General features: G+C 42.1%; 1 protein-coding gene across 3 annotated transcripts in view; it reads left to right on the forward strand.

The window, feature by feature from the left end:
* The window catches only part of LOC146809887 (manganese-dependent ADP-ribose/CDP-alcohol diphosphatase-like), a 286,591-nt gene that overhangs the window by 1,078 nt on the left and 268,611 nt on the right, over nucleotides 1-16,902 (forward strand). The window lies entirely within an intron of this gene.

Raw genomic sequence — 16,902 nt, forward strand, 5'->3', positions numbered from 1 at the left:
TTACAGCTGCCGCTCTGAATCACCAGCTGTCAACTGTCATCAGTAACTGACAGCTGGTGAGGTGGACAGTGATACGGTGTCCTCGCAGGGACACGCAATTGCATTGAACACTACGGTGTCCACAGGGGGACAATAGACATACGTAACACATCTTCCCCCCTAATGAACAAAATAGATAAATAACATTGCATAGCTTAACAAAATGCCTAATCACAAATGTAATCGCTAAGTTTTGCAGGAGGTACTATCCTACCACACCTGCTGGTACTGAATGGTTGTGACTCATTGTACCTAGGAGTGGGTGGCAAAACCCTGACTATTCTACCTGAGTCCGCGCCAGTGGTGGCAGCACGAACTACAACATTAGGGGTGTGTGCCACCGGGTTGAGTGCCTCAGTGTGAGATGAGAGTGGGTCATGCATGGTTTCACTGTCGGAGGAGTCAGACAGGGAATTGTGGTGCTTGTTGACACTGGTTTTTTCTCCGTCAAATAACTCACTGTGCATGTTGGTGGGAACTTCAGTGGTGGGCTTGCACACAGAGAGGGCAGAGAGGTGCCACACCTTACCATCACTCAAAAGAGCAGAGTTACAATACACCTTGTTAACAATCAGGGGTGGGGAGGACCTGTTCTGACCCTTCCCAATGTGACCGCTTCTCTTCACCTTCACAGTGTCCCCAATAGAGAGTTGCACTTCTTTACAACCGTGTTTTAGGTCGTACCTATTTTTTGTTTTGTTCTGCCCAAGCTCAACTTTCCTTCTTACTTGGTCACTAGACCAGGGCACTCTTTTTGCAGCTAAAGTCCAACCCACATTGTCTCTTGAGAGGGGTGTCCTGCCCCGCATGAGTACAAATGGGCTGTAGCCAGTAGAGTCACATGGCGTGATTCTTTAGGCCCATAATGTTTTAAGGATCTCTTTTTTCCAGCACAGTCTGTTGTTGTTGGACAGCTGGATAATTCCCTTTAGTACTCTATTAAAGCGTTCCACTGCGCCGTTTCTGGCTGGGTGGTACACCGATGTTGTTCTGTGCACGATTTGGTTTCTAGAAGTGTAGGCTCTAAATAGGTCTGACAAGAACTGCGGTCCATTGTCACTGGTTATTTGTTTTGGAAGCCCTTCTCGTGTAAACACAGAATCTAAAAACTCAACCACTGTCTTAGAATCTGGCTTATCAGTAAATTTGAGTTCTGGCCATTTGGTAAAATGGTCTACAACTACAATTATATACCACTGTTCATCCTTTTCCACTATGGGGCCCATAATATCTATCCCCACTCTTTCCCATGGCATGGCTGGGCAAACAATGGGGTGCAAAGGTGGTCTAAGAGTTACTTGGGTCTTGTCGGATTGCTGACACATGTTGCAATTCCTGACCATTCTTTCTACGTCTATGCTGACACCAGGCCACCAGTAATTTTCTTTGACTCTTCTTTTACTCTTAACTATGCCTAAGTGTCCCTCATGACATATTTGAAGGATACGTTTCCTTAACGTAACTGGGGGTACTACTCTACTGCCCCTCAATAGTAAATCATTCTCGTGTGATAGTTCTTCTTTCACTTCATAATAATGTCTCATCGTTTCAGAGAGTTTATTTTTGTGTGTCCACTCTCCCTCTAACATCTTGATTACTTGACAGATGTTTTTGTCCTTTTCTTGTTCTGCAAGCCATTCTTCCTTTGAAATTCCCTGTAGATTGTCATCCAGGCTGGCTATACAGTACTCCTCCACTTCTGTTGACCTGTCTTGGTTCTCTTCACCAACCGGCAATCTGCTCAAGTAGTCGGCTACGACGTTTTTCACTCCGGGTACATATTCTATGTTATAATTAAAGTCAAAAAGACGTACAGATAAACGTGCCAGTCTAGGTGATGCCGAATACAGGCCTTTTGCTTTCGCGATGCAAAGGTACCTGGTGGTATGCCGATTTTAAGTCGATAGTTGAAAACCACTTGACTCCTTTCGTGTTAGCCAACATTTCACTTATTTTGGGTAATGGAAATTGTTCAACTATTATATTTTTGTTCAAATCACGTAGGTCCACACATAGTCTCAATTTTCCGTTTGGATGTTTGGCTACGACTAATGGCGCAACCCATTCGCTGGCCTCCACATGTTCAATTATGCCTTCCTTCAGGAGTTTCTCAATTTGCATTTTCACTTCATCCTTTATCGCAAATGGTAGGTTGCGGGTCTTGTGTACTACTGGTGTTGCTTCAGGTTTAACTATAATTTTATGTTGGTACCCCTTGAGTGCTCCAATTTTGTCTTTAAAAACATTAGGGTACTTGAGTAAGATGGTCTTGCTATAGTCATTTGTGTCTTGGATCACTAGGACGGGGTCGGATTTGCTCGGGTCAAGGATGATGCTCAAATTTCCTTGGTCCATCCATCCCAGCACTGATGGACCAACAGCAGACACATAGAGTTTTCCTTCTGACTCCCTTCCCTTGTATGCAAAGTTTAGTTTTCTGTACCCACATACGTTAATTGGCTCTCCAGTGAATGACTTTATCAGTATGTCTGCCTTTTCAAGGTGGCTACCAATACGTGGTGTGAATTTTTCTTCCCATACCTTCTTGTTCACAATCGTATAGGGTGAGCCCGAATCGGAAACGATGCTGATATCTACGCCTCCGATGGCCATATTGCATATGGGTTTCTTCTTTTTAGTCACGCCACCTGTGCTGACCTCATTTATTTGCTCTTCTTAGATGCTGAGGACACACATGTTAATGTCGTCTTCATCTGATGCATCATGTTCGTAAGCTTCTGCTTCATTGATGTTCTTCACAGTGCGTGCCTTGCGTCTATGACATGCTTTTTGAAAATGCCCAATGACACCACAGTACGTGCACTTTACTCCTCGTGCAGGACACTTCCTGTCGTCTGCCCAATGCGAATTGTCTCCACATCTATAGCAACGCCTTGCTCCATTGTCCATTGGTTTATTGTTCATGTTTTTTGTAGTTTTGTTCCATGTGTATTTTGAATTTTGCTTTACATGTGTCACCTTGCTGACGGTACCACTCTCTTTTTTCTCGTTGCTCTCAGCTATGACGGCCTTTGCGCAATGACCAGTTAACTCTGATTTTCTGGCAACGTCTATTATGTTTTGGAGTGAATACTCACCTTTAGCCCAGAGACTGTCCTGGATGTCAGCATTTGACCCCTGTATCACAATTTGATCTCTTATGAGCTCGTCATGTAAAGTTCCAAAGCGACAGTTTAGTGGTAATTCTTTAAGCGCAGACACATAGTCGTCGACTGACTCTTCCTTTCCCTGCTTCCTGTGGAAGAATTTGTACCTATCCACACCGACGCACACATTTGGTTTATAGTACGCATTTAAGTCATCATTGGCGTTAGCGTAAACATCATCTTCTCCCTCCCCTCTTGTTTTCTTGTTAATGCTGTTGTACACCTTTATTCCTCCAGCTCCAAGACAATGCAATAGGAGTTTGTACTTTTTTTTTTAGGAGTAAATTCATCGTCATCTTCAAACTGTGAGATGTAGTTGTTAAAATACTCCCTCCATTCTTCCCATTTTAGTAATGGTTCACCCTTTCCTGGTAGGAATGATTGTGGTGGGGAGAGATTCCATAAGTAGCCTGATGCCATGCTTGACCAAATGTACGTGCTCTTTAATCTCCACAGTATATGGTATTTTTCTATAATGTTCCTTAATATACGTGCAAAAATTCCCAGATCTGCTTTATTTTTTTTTTTATATATATATTTATTAACATACAATTGACCAGCGCTATATTTTTCCTTTTCTTGTTTGCTGCCGGTTGCTTGTTATTCTGACCGACCTAGTACTGCTGTTTTTTTTTTTTTTAATATGCGTGCGTGTGCGCGTTGCCTAGGCGATCAGATTACACTCTTTTTTTTACAACTTGCAGATTCAAAATGGCCGCACGTATTGTAGCGTCGGACGTCACCTCGTAGGCTGGGCAGCTTCTTTGAATTCCAGTGGGATTCCCTTACGCGTGTGAGCGTAGTACGTCACACCCCAATTTGCATCGTTCGTGACTCTGCTCCAGCTGACAGTTGGTTCACCGTTAAACTGTCACGTTCGTTTGATCAATTACTGGTGCGGCGTTTCTCCTCACTCACGCTGAATTCCAACTGGCATTTCCTCATGAGCCTCACTCGTTATTCTTTGTCAGTCATAAACATTACTTAAATCACACACCGCAACCAATTTCTCGTTAGGTTTCCTTCATGCAAATTTTGTATGTATCTCTTCATGAATTAAATTGTCACGAACCTTGTTTTCTTTTTCCTTCTTAACTGGCAGCTGCTAATTTCTTACAGAATTCTCCTTAACTTTTTTCCGCTTGCTTTTCCTTCTTGTTTCTGTAAGATTATTTTTCTTCACGTCGGTTTTGATTTACTTAAAGCTTAGTACTCAGACTGTGGGTTCCGGTGTTGGCGCTCGTCGCAACTTTGTAAAGAACAAAGTGGATGCCGAAAGTGTAGAAGTTAGTTCTTTATTTATTTCGCCAACACAGCTCCAAACATGGAGCGCAAGTTACAGCTGCCGCTCTGAATCACCAGCTGTCAACTGTCATCAGTAACTGACAGCTGGTGAGGTGGACAGCGATACGGTGTCCTCGCAGGGACACGCAATTGCATTGAACACTACGGTGTCCACAGGGGGACAATAGACATACGTAACAGGTGAGTTCCAAAGTTTAGGGATAAGATGGGTGAAGTATCTTCCTCCCATCTAGTTCAGGAATGACACATGTTGGAATAATTTATCAACGTTTATAAAGCCACAATTCTATGGCAGTGCCTGAAGGCAAGCATTATACTTTGCCTTTCTTTACTTTTTATACAGCAGTTCTTATCACTGTACAATCAGAAAATAATTCACATTTCCAACAGCAGGATCAATAAAGAACAAAATAATATATAATCTCAATATCTAGCTACATAGCCCAAACACTATAATATAACGAAACACTGCTTGCTATATTAGCCTCCTTCTTTGCTGCTGCTGCTTCAGTCAAGTTAGCCCTTTCCCTTACTTTAAGGTTTGAGTGATTATTAGCCTTTAACATGTTTTTCTCTCCATGCACAACATGGCGATTTCGCTGCATTGGTATGTCATTGGCTGGCCTCTAATTGCTCAGTGTCTGTATATTTTCTTTAGATAAACAGAGTTCAACTGCTCGATACTAACAAACGTGAATGAAAAGGAACATACGATTATATAATCAGTTTAGCCCAATTCACAGCATTATAACAAATTCCATGTAGTTCTATATCCACTTATGTTCGCTGTTAGTGTCCAATCAAATTCCTCAGGAGTCTTATATATCAGTTTCAATCCTCTTTAATGAAGTTTTTTTTTTTATAGCAATTGCACATCAACTTAGCCAATGCTTTTAATCCATGCGGACTGAGGGTGAGAAGTTATCTAACTACCAGTGGTATGCACATAGAAGTTAACCCGATGGTTTATCTGGCAGTCATGTTGGCATGTAACGAGAAGCATGAGACTCATAATATGTCACCTTAAGCGCTACTCATAAGCGCTCTTATGTGTAGGTTGGCGTATCTAACTATACACATACTTTTTTCTAGACACCATGGTGTAATACATATTGATTATGGATTAACATAGATGTCACTTACCACTAAACCCATCTGATTCAGGAGGGGCTATATAATGAGCCCTTTGGTTGTACAACGGCAAATGCATGACACGTGCATGTTTCGTTTTTTTGTGTGCAGAATGAGGACCGCTTCAGATAAACCTACAAGAAAAGTAGACAAGGGAGACCCTACTCACTTGGAACCAGGGTAAGTAGTGTATAAACAGAAACCGTGGTTACTGTGGGCTAGGACAATGATAATGGTAATCATAAGCACAATCGCAGTAAAACAAGGGCTAAGTCGATATCCCAAGGAGAAGAAACCATATAGCACTCAATGTTTGGTAATCGCAATTGTTATTTATATATATATATATATATATATAAAACGCAATGAAAATTTACCAAAGGATACATTTGTATATAGTGCATTGTGCCAGGTAGACGGACTTGTGTAACTCTACTTTCACATGTAGTGGACGCACGCGTGCTCCATCGCGCTATCAAGAACATTGCTTCAAACAAACGGTCTACACGGATCGACGTGTACAGGCCTCACAGAAATGTTTTGAATAATTACACCCGCTGGTCGGAGTGGTTGACAGAAGCACAACAAGTATTAATTGCTTTTACTCAGATTTTCATCCAAACACACACGTTGTGTTCTTCCAGTAGTGCCACACACTTCCCTTTAATTCTGAGGACTACTGCCATTGACCCCTTCCTGTCAGCTCTCCTCACTGGGCGTCCGCCTGGGTCCCATGTGAGTACCCTCCTACCTAATCACCTCCTTGTGGTGCACTTTTGTCACGCTGATAGACCATTCCATTCTCAGATGTTCCTACATCAATAGGTCCTGAAGAGACCCCTTATTGTTACAGGGGTCAAAACGCCGTCGACAATATTTTAAAGCGAACCATTCAACAGCCCCTATGATTGTATAAGGAGGCTGCTCCTATTGTTTATCATTTTTGATGGTTGACTTTACCTCTATTTCGGAAACCCTTTGTTTATGTCACAATATGTCACTATTTCCGTAGTTTCCATTTTCACTGTGGACATTCTGCGCTATATACGATTTTATCCTTTTGTAAATTTTCATTGTGTTTTTTTATATATATATATATATATATATATACATACATATATATATATATATATATATAACGAATGCGATTACCAAACATTGAGTGCTATATAGTTTCTTCACCTTGGGATATCGACTTAACCCTTGTTTTACTGCGATTGTGCTTATAATTCTTATAATTACCATCATCATTGTACTACCCCACAGGAACCACTGTTTCTGTTTATATCAGATAAACCTACAGCATGTCTGACTAGTGCTATGGGACCCTGGTGTAGCAATTGCATTGGTGCTTTTAACATATGAGAATAGCAACTGGTGGCGTCATGGCATGGCCCTAATAGATGCAATAGCTCAGATGTGTCACACCAGGTGCACAAGAAGGGCATTGGGGGATATGTGTTTTATCGAATTTGAAAATGCTAGCCTGGTGTTTTTAATCACAGAGTTCATTTGTTTGTTCGAGGACCTTTGTTTCATGACCGTGGAGGCATTTGTGAAATTGTTCATTATTAGACAATAGTGTTCCATACAAGTGTATATCGATACACATCCTAGTTAGCTTGATATAGTCTGCACCTTTTTAATGGTTATTCCTGGGACTCTCACGTGGGTGTTTGACTCATGGCATAAGATAGGTTGGAACACAGTCTTGTGATGCATGCACAGGAGTTGTAGAGCGTCGATGGCAAGGGCCACCCATTCACAGGTAATGATTCCAAGCATGGACGATAACTACATGCTTTAGAATAACTGTCTGTATATGATTATTAATGAATTATTCATTTTCTTACAATGGTCAACCAGGCTGATATGCAAAAAACTCATAGATTGGTGTCTTTATAATGATTTTTGTAATTGTGTGCATGTACTTATTATGTGTGTTTCATCTATGACAATAATTTAGTATTAGGACTAGAGAGGATCCCAGTTAGGCACGTTGCACTTTGTTGATTGTTTTGCACAAATTGATTTGTGGCTTAGTCCACAACAGTGTAAATAGGAAATTTAAAGTGCAATGGGCATATTAAGTGTAATAGGATTTTTTTAAAAGGTTCCAACTGTAGATCGGTGCTGGTAAAAATCAGTTTTACTTTTTTTTTTTTTTTTGGTCCTCATTTCACCATAACGCTGCATTCAGAACCTTGTCTATGCACCCTTGATCCGTCTATGGTCCATGCAGATTAAGACTCTGGGCCACCTCAGCCCGCTTCTTGGAGGAGGGGAATGGAAACTGAGTCAAGCCTCCACGGAGCCCATGGCATGATGTAATCATTGGACCTTATTTACCAACAGAATTGTTGCCGATCAACCTAATTTGGAGCTGCCTATTTTGACCATGTCAGATAATCGTTCCACAACTCATTTGGGAGACTAGAAATACATTTAGTATCTAGTTCACATGTCCATTTTATCGAATTTAGCCATGCTATTAGGTGTGGAGGATCCGAGTCTAACCATTTTTTACAAATCTCTCTTCTCACCAAAAGGAGCACGTAAAATAGTAATCCCCTTTGTGTGTTATTTAATATCTGTCGAGATGCATTGTTTACCCCTAATAACACCAGTGTTTCTATCAAGACAATGTTCTTAGCAAAAATGGCCCTCAAAGTGTTTTCAACGCTCTTCCAGTAACCTTGTATTCCTGGACAGGTGAAAAAGACATGAACATCGCTGGCTTTTAAAAGCTTGCACTTCTTACAACTTGGGACAGGTTGTGATACAAACTTGGCGAATCCTTCCGGAGTCCAATAGATCCTATGAATAACAAAGAAATGATGACGTTTGAGGTTGGCAGGTGAAACAAAGGCATATAAGTATTTTAGAGATTCAGTTCACAAAGATTGTACACAATCTTCTTTCAAAGTGCTTACCCAAGTGTCTGATAAGGCCTTCATTCCATCCTCTTCAGTCTCCAGGATTTGGCCGTACCATTTCGCCACCTCTTTGGCACATGGATTTGTATCCTGTACTGCAACTGCAAAGTCCCAATTTCCCCCCAACTCCTCTGTAATGGTAGAGAACCATGAAATAAGCTGAAAATATTTAAACTTAGAAAGTTTACTCCCTGACCTATTATTCAAAACATCCCATGAGATCCAGCCTTCTATGGCCAAAAGATCCCCCCAGCAATTTATTCTAGCTTGTTTTAATGGTAAACTCAATGCATCTTCTAAACAGTCCGGTGTTGCCGCGGATTCCCAGATGGGGGCGAAGGCTGAAAAGTAACCAATCTTTAAAAGTCGTCTCACTGTTAGCCATTGTTTTAACGCTGACTTTAAAACTTTTAACCTTACTTTTTAAAAAAAAATTATACAAAAAAGCCTTCAGGCTTAAGTTCTTAACCATTTCCCCCAAAATACACCCCCATGTGTTGGACAAGGGCTCCCCAAGTAGCATGTGAATATTTTTTAATTGAAAAGCCAGGCAGTACAATTTAAGATCTGGAAAGGCGAGTCCCCCTTTTTTAAGGCTACAACGTAATTTCCGCCATGATAAGCGGGCACCTCTATATGCCCAGATGAAGCTTGTTATTTTCCCCTGGATTTTATTAATTTCTTCTATTGGGAAAGTAAGAGGAATTCCATTAAAAAGGTAAGTTAACTTCGGCAGGATAGACATTTTAACCAAGTTCACTCTCCCATATATGGAGAGTGGCAGTTTCTTCCATCTGGTTAGTTGTTTCTCCACCTCCCTCATAATTCGCTTCATGTTGTAAGATGAAATCTCCTCTATTTTTTCAAGAATATCTATCCCCAGGTATCTCATTTCCTTGCATCTTGTACCTCCCCACCCCTCCATATTCCAACACATCACTCCCGTCTTTGATTAATTTATAGCATACCCTGGAAAGAACCCATATTCACTTGTCAGTTGCTCCATTCTTATTAATGTGTGGGTTGGATCAGAAGTATATATAATTAAATCGTCTGCATAAAACGCAATTTTACTATCAGACAGGAGTTGACATATGGGCTTAATTTGTTCATCTGCTCTCAATAAGTGTGCAAGCGGCTCTATATAGAGATCAAAGAGGAGTGGAGACAAGGGACAGCCCTGTCTTGTCCCTCTATGCATCTCAAGACTTTTAGTCAACTTGCCATTGATGAGACTCTTGGCCGTCGGGTGACCATATAACCTTTGCATAGCCCTTACAAAACCATAACTAAAACCCATTATATTCAGTAGCTCCCATAGGAATCCCCAACTGACTCGATCGAATGCCTTGGCAGCGTCTATTGTAATTACTGCCAATGGAATCGATCTTGCCACTGCCAAGTCTATTGTTCCAATCAAGGACAGAGTAAGGTCCTGTATTTGTCGCTTTGGAACAAAGCCTTTCTGGTCCATATGGATTAATCTGGGGGCGACCATAGCCAGGCGACATGCTAATATTCCTGTGAATGCTTTATGATCCGTATTAAGTAAGGAGATTGGACGGTAAGAATCTGCTCTCTTTGGATCTTTTGAGTGTTTTAAAATCAAAGTTATTATAGCCTCGCTCCAGGACTTTGGAATAGTGCCTTCCTCTCTATAAACTGCATTGAAGAGAGTCTTCATCTCTGGCACAATTTCGTCTACTAGCAATTTATATACTTCGACTGGGATGGAATCTGGGCCAGCAGCCTTGCCTTTTTTCATACGTGTAAGCTGCTCAATAATTTCCCTTTCAGTGATCAGGGCATCCAATTTGTTCCTACCTTCATCTGTAAGGGCTGGGAGATTTAAATTCCTCAGCCAACTTTTTAATACTTCCTCATCCGGTCGCCCAGCTTCCGAATATAACTCGGAGAAGAGGGAAACAAAAGTCTCCTGTATTTCTTCTTCTTTGTTGGTGATTGCTCCCCCCTGATTAGTTAGCAGCTCATTAATGTGATTTCTGGTTCTCTCAGCTTTGGATTTCCAAGCGAGGAGTGCGCCTGCTTTTTCCCCGTACTCGAAATGTTGCATACGGGTGTTGGCCCATCTAGCCCTTCACTTCTGATCTAATTTAATCCTATAGTATATCCTGGCCTCCTCGAGGCTCTTCAGAATCTCTTCTTTTAACTGTATATCATACGTGTCTTGCTGTGCTCTTCCTTCTAATGTCCCAATCTCCTCTTCTAATTTTTTTAATTCGACCCTTTCTGTCTTGTTCTTATAAGAAGCCGCACTTTGTAACACTCCCCTAAGAAACGCTTTAAAAGCATCCCATGTGACACCTATCGGGGCCGACTGTGTGTTAATCTGAAAAAATTAAAGGGTAGCTTCTTTCAAAAGAGCGGAGACCTCTAAATCTGACAGTATGGACCTTATAAGCGTCCATCTAGGGTTATTTGGTTTCTTAAGCCCCTTCAATAGGATGCTGACCATTGCAGGTCAGAAATATGTCCTGGAAGTATATGTACATTTTTAAGATTCGCAACCAATTCTCTATCCACAAATAAATAATCCAGTCGTGAAAAATGTCGATATTTCTTACTATGAAAAGTATATGCTTTTTTATTTGCCTTTAAAAACCTCCAAGAGTCAATCAGGCCTAATTCGGCTAGCATATGTTTAAGAGCTTGTCTCGTTTTTATCCCCTGAGAAATGACTCCCTCCGACTCGTAGATCTATCCAATACAGGGTCTAGCAGCGTATTGAAATCTCCCCCTATTATTACTGGAGCTGTTGTCTCTGCTGCCAGCAGATGTAATTCTATTATATGCTGACGGTCATCAATATTAGGGCCATAAAATCCTATTCATAATCTGAACCTCCCAGGGTGGCCATGACCCATCTCCCGGAGCTGTCGGTTTTAGAGGAAATTAATTCTATTCCAACTCCTTTCCTTATTATTATAGCCACTCCTTTAGAATATTCCATCTGGTCGGAGGCAACAAAACTCCAGATCTGGTTTTGTTTACTGTAAAGTGCTCTACTTTCTATCGCCGTTAAATTAGTTTCTTGAATGATATTTACATGTGCTCGTGAATCTTCCAAATACCTCAATATCATACCCTGACGACTTTTTGTTCTTAACCCATTAACATTCCATGTTGTTATTAATATATCTTCATCTTTCCCTGACATCAATATTATTTGTTTTACCTGATATTTTAAGATCTGGAGTCCTTACCCTATACTTCTCGAGAAAGCAAACATTAATATGTAATAGGATATGAAATGAGGACTGAATTTTTTTGATTTTTTTTCCCTACTGCTCCCCACCCAGTGGACCAATCCATCAACTCCCCCCGTGGGAACCTTGCCTTTACTATCAGGCATAGGCCTGTTGGAACTGTCAGATAGGCTGGGGCTTATTCAAAAACACTATAATGAATAGGAGATTCCCACCCCTCCCACTCCGTCATTTTGGTTTACAATTTTATTTCCGCTGTCACCATATGTGTATAGTTTAATATTTCATATCTGTAAAGTTACATTATATTATATTCCTTTTAGAACGGTGATCCAGGACGCTATCTTAGCCAAGATTTGCTCCCTTAGTGCTTCAGATAGTCAAAAGACAATCTTTATATTTAAGCTTTCTCTCCCTTCTTTATTGCCTCTATTAGGCAATCTGCCTCTTAAACTGATCTTATATTTCGCATTTGGTTATGCCACATTACACGAAGCATGGCGGGAAATTTTAACTGCGCCTTGCGCCTAAGGCATTCAATTCTCCCCTTCTTTTCCCTAACTCCCACTGCTTTTGGCCCGTGGCATGGCAGACATCTGACCTGATGGTAAATGTCAATTCCTGAGATGTGTATGGTCCATTTCTTAAGGCGGCTAACAAAATAGTCTCTTTAACAGAATAGGATAGAAAGTTTACCAATATCTTCCTTGGTTTTTGCCGTTGCATGTTCCTTTTAAACGGATCCCTATGGACCCGCTGAATCTCTAACTCAAGATCTATATCTGGTCTTTCTTTTAAGGCTGGCTCTTTTAATAATTTTATCAAGAAGGCTTTGATATTAGATCCTTCCGCCGCTTCCGGAACATTTATTATTCGCAGATTATTTCTACGCGAATGGTTCTCAATTCGTTCCATCTCCTCCCTAAGGGCAGCTTTCTCTTTAGATAACGTCTCCAGGCCTTTAGAGTTTTTGGTTATATCATTACACATCAAATTGGCTTCCACTTCTAATTGCCCAGTCCGAGCTACCACATCATCTAGTTTTGGTGCTAGAGCTGAGCATGAAGTCTGAATATCTGTCGGATTGGCCTCTGATTTCTCAAATCGAGTTTTTAATTAATCTCGGAGACTCATAAGTATTGAGGCCAATGGTATGTCTGGGTTGTCTGAACTTTGTCTCATTGCAGGTGTATGCCCCCGTTGTGGTGGATTTACTGGAGCTGAATTTAACTCTTGTTCCGATTGTCACGATTGTTCCAGTTGTTCCAATTGTGCTTCTGATAAAACCCCTGTGTCCTGAGTACACAGCACACTGTATTTATTTTGGGTGGGAACCTGGAAGACTAGTTTAGTCCCTTGTTCGGGTCCTGGTCCAGCTCCACTCCGCCCTGTTTTTCCAATATTACTACAGCTTTCTGAATTACTCAGATTACTACCATTGGTGTCAACTATTTGATGTTCAATACTTGGTATCTGGGGTTCCCCTGGACTTTTGCTACCACTACTAGCGACACCGCTAGCAACATCACCCCCCCCCCTGAAGCCATTCCGTGAGTCAAGACTTTATAATAGGTCTTTAAGGATGGGGTGACTTTAAGCAGTGGGGGAGAGATTTTCTTTCCTCTACCGCGTGGAGTCTTCCCCTGTAATTTAGGCAACTTCATAATTTTTATTACTTTGGGGCAGGCAGCACTAACTATTTTATCTGTAGTTTTTTTTGGTATAGTAATGGCCGCTACACTTACCCCATAGAAGTTTCCCTGTGTCCCCAGGGCTCTAGTGCGGAGAGAATATCTGGAAACAGCCGCGTTATCACCAACCTTATCAGCTGTACCGCCGACTTTCCCCATAAGGGGCATCCGCTTCTGATATACGTGTTGTAAAAGTACCTTCGGTTTCAGCTGGCCGCCGCTATTGCTCCGAATCTCCCTCCCCTTCACTGCTTGCGAGGGGTCGTCCTGTGTTCCTACCTTCCAACTTGTTCTGTCGCCGCCTGCGCTCCCCCCCCAACAGGCGTGCAGTCCTCACGCTGCCCAGCAGAGCCACTACACGCCTCCATACTGGAGCGCCTTCCATCCTCCCAGCGCCGTCGGCGTTCCTCGCCGGAGACCAGCACTCGGTAAGGGTGTGATCGGTAGTCTTGTTGACCATTTTTATACCCGCTGATACCTTAATTTCATTAAGCTTCGCTTTACCAATTTAAGTAATGGTGACATATTCTACGGATGGAGTGGAGTTACGGGGGATGAGGTGGGTTAAGAGCCTCCAACACACACGCCCGCCCACCACATCTGACGGTCCGCGGCCGTTTACCGCACAGCCGCCATGTTCCCTCTCTCCCGAAAATTGCCGGGCGGTAAGAGTATCCACAAAAAAAAACAGTTTTACCTTGCAGTTTTGACTATATTACAAAGATTTTAACTGTATTTTAAAAGGTTTTACGTGTCATATTAATGTGGTGAAGTGTCATATTGTAAGTTTTAACGGAGCAATAAAGCATCTACTATTACTTCTACATGGTTTTGAATAACTGTCTGTGAGCTTAACCAACCACGGTGGTCGGGCAAGGTTGATTGTAGACAACCAGTTTACTGAGTTGTTGGTAGTGAAGTTTAATTCGTACGTTGTCTATATTAATACAGGCTCCATTTATTGATGTTGGCGTACCCTTGAAGTAGATGATACACCAGTGAAATACTCCCTTTTTGGGTGTAGTCGGTCTGTAGATGTAGTGTTTGGACTTGAGATTGCTAAAAGTTGAGGAGCTTACTGACTGTCGCCTAGTAGACCCACCTGCGTGAAGTCGTAGTCCCAATCCACAGGAACGACGAGAATACCCCCCACACTCTTGAGGCCAGTCCACGGAAGCGTGAACCTGTTTACACTCTAGCAGCAGACTGACCCTGAGAGATGTGGGGACAAGGTTTGGAAGAGCTCACTTGAATCCCCCAGCGGGCGTTTCCTAATAAGCACAGCAGAAACAACCTGCAGCAAAGACAATAAAGACAATAAGAGTAATTACTCTCTGCTCTCTCATAGGGTTGTAAAACTATCAACCAGTCTAAGTTAAGGTGAACTAAACTCTACCCCGTTTCCCTCTTACCCGCTGGACATCTCGTTAAGCTGCAAACAGCGACTCAGCTGGGTCTTGGAGGAAGCAGCAAGGCAGGGGAGGAAAATCCGCCAGGCAATGAACAGGAGATCGGGGCCACTGTTGGAAACTAAAAAGGAGGAATACTACACGGGGTAAATTCAGACTTGGAGGCTCAAATAAGACTCTACAAAAGAGTATAAATGAAAAGAAGAGGAGGATTTCTTTAGGCTTCAGAAACCCTGTGAGTCAATATCGAAAGAAACAAAATGTGACCAACAGGCCTATGTACAAGCACCAAACAAGTGCCAAGAAATTACTTGAGGAGCCTCAAAGGAATTTCCTAAACGCGCACCAAGCGCGTGTAAAAATAAATACAATCCCCTTCAGCAGATTACAAGGCGCGGTGAGCTCGAATACAGGAAACAATGTATCCGACTGACTCTGCTGACGCCTAAGGCTCTGGGAATGCAACCGCTCTAACCGAGCGTAAAGGAATGAGGAATGCAACAATGTTGCAAGTTCACCGCGGTTGCGTTGCTCAGTACAACACACACGACTGCATCCAATTGGAGACGGGGAGAATCAGGGATTAGATACACATATCAGGTTCTGAGAGGGGCATGGACAAAGGAAAGGTTGCAGGAGAACAGCAAAGCGGGCTCCCTAGGACAACAGGAACACAGCGAGGAGGGGCGTGGACTGAGGACTCTACGAATCTGAAAGCCAAGCACCGGTTTGCTGCTGAGGAGAGCTATTTAAGGGAGAAACTCAGTGGACACTCCCTCCACCACTTGCACTAAGGGAGCGTCTAAAAAGTACAGGTTGTTATAGCTTGCACTAAGGGAGCTTCTAAAAAGTACAGGTTGCTATTCGCTTCTTTCCCTGAATCCCCGCAAGGACACAAGAGGCTTGTCGTGTAATACTGACTGATAAAGTATTCGGAAATGAAGTCTATGTTTTAAGCTGGTAATGGACTTCCTAGGATTCAGGATTGATTCAGCCTTTCCTCCCCTCAACTGCCAAACATTCTTATTATATAGATGGATAGTCCATCTAACATAACCAAAGAAACAAAGAGTGAGACTAGTGGGACTTCTGCCTTCTTCTATACAAGTATTATTCTGGGTCCTCTAAAATACAGATCTCTCCATAGATTGAAAATGGCTCATGTACAGAAAGGTCTTTCATATTTAGACCTGATTTCTCTATTTGACGAAGCCAGACTGGAACTTCAGTGATGGCTTCAACATATGGAAGTGCTGAACGGGAGATTGAAGTAATCAGGAGACCACACAGGAGTGATGATATCAACGTAGGTTTATTCATGTAGCAGGTAAACAGGTAGAATAAGTCCAACAGCAAATGTGGAAGTCCATATCATAAGTCATAGCAAAACCCACCGGGAGCAGCCTGCTAGCTGCTTAGCCCCATCCATCAACTGTCACTCCTGATTCAGTCACCCAAGCTTTCCACTCAGCCCACACACCAAACACTCCATTCAGAACACTCACACAGGCTGAGCAGCCAGGGACAAGGAAACATGGGAGAGGCAAACCATAACGCCAGTATACTACATACCTCTTCCCTATGGATACAAGATTGATGTAATGTAAATAAAGCATAAAAAATAAAAACAGCATATAACTATAAACATTAAAAATGACAGCAAGAATAAATAAATAGTTCACAACCCAGGGATGAGGAGAAAACAACATCACAAGGAAAATAGAACTAACAAAGATGAATCTAGAGCCCGGTCCCAGGGATGGCAGAAAACACACATCACGAGAGGGAACGGAACAGAAGACAAAAGAGAAAGACGGATACACAAGAATACCCATCCCCCTCCTCTAATGATAGAAATGAGTAGACATTAATATGTAATATCTCCATGTAAGGAGAAAAGTCAATGTGGACAGAAGGGACTAGTAGCCAACGTCCTACCCCCACCCTAAGTAAGGGACAACGTGTACGTAAATGAGAACTAGAGGGACTATAACCCA

This window comes from Triturus cristatus, chromosome 7 (assembly GCF_964204655.1).
Source record: "Triturus cristatus chromosome 7, aTriCri1.1, whole genome shotgun sequence".
Classification (NCBI taxonomy): Eukaryota; Metazoa; Chordata; class Amphibia; order Caudata; family Salamandridae; genus Triturus; species Triturus cristatus.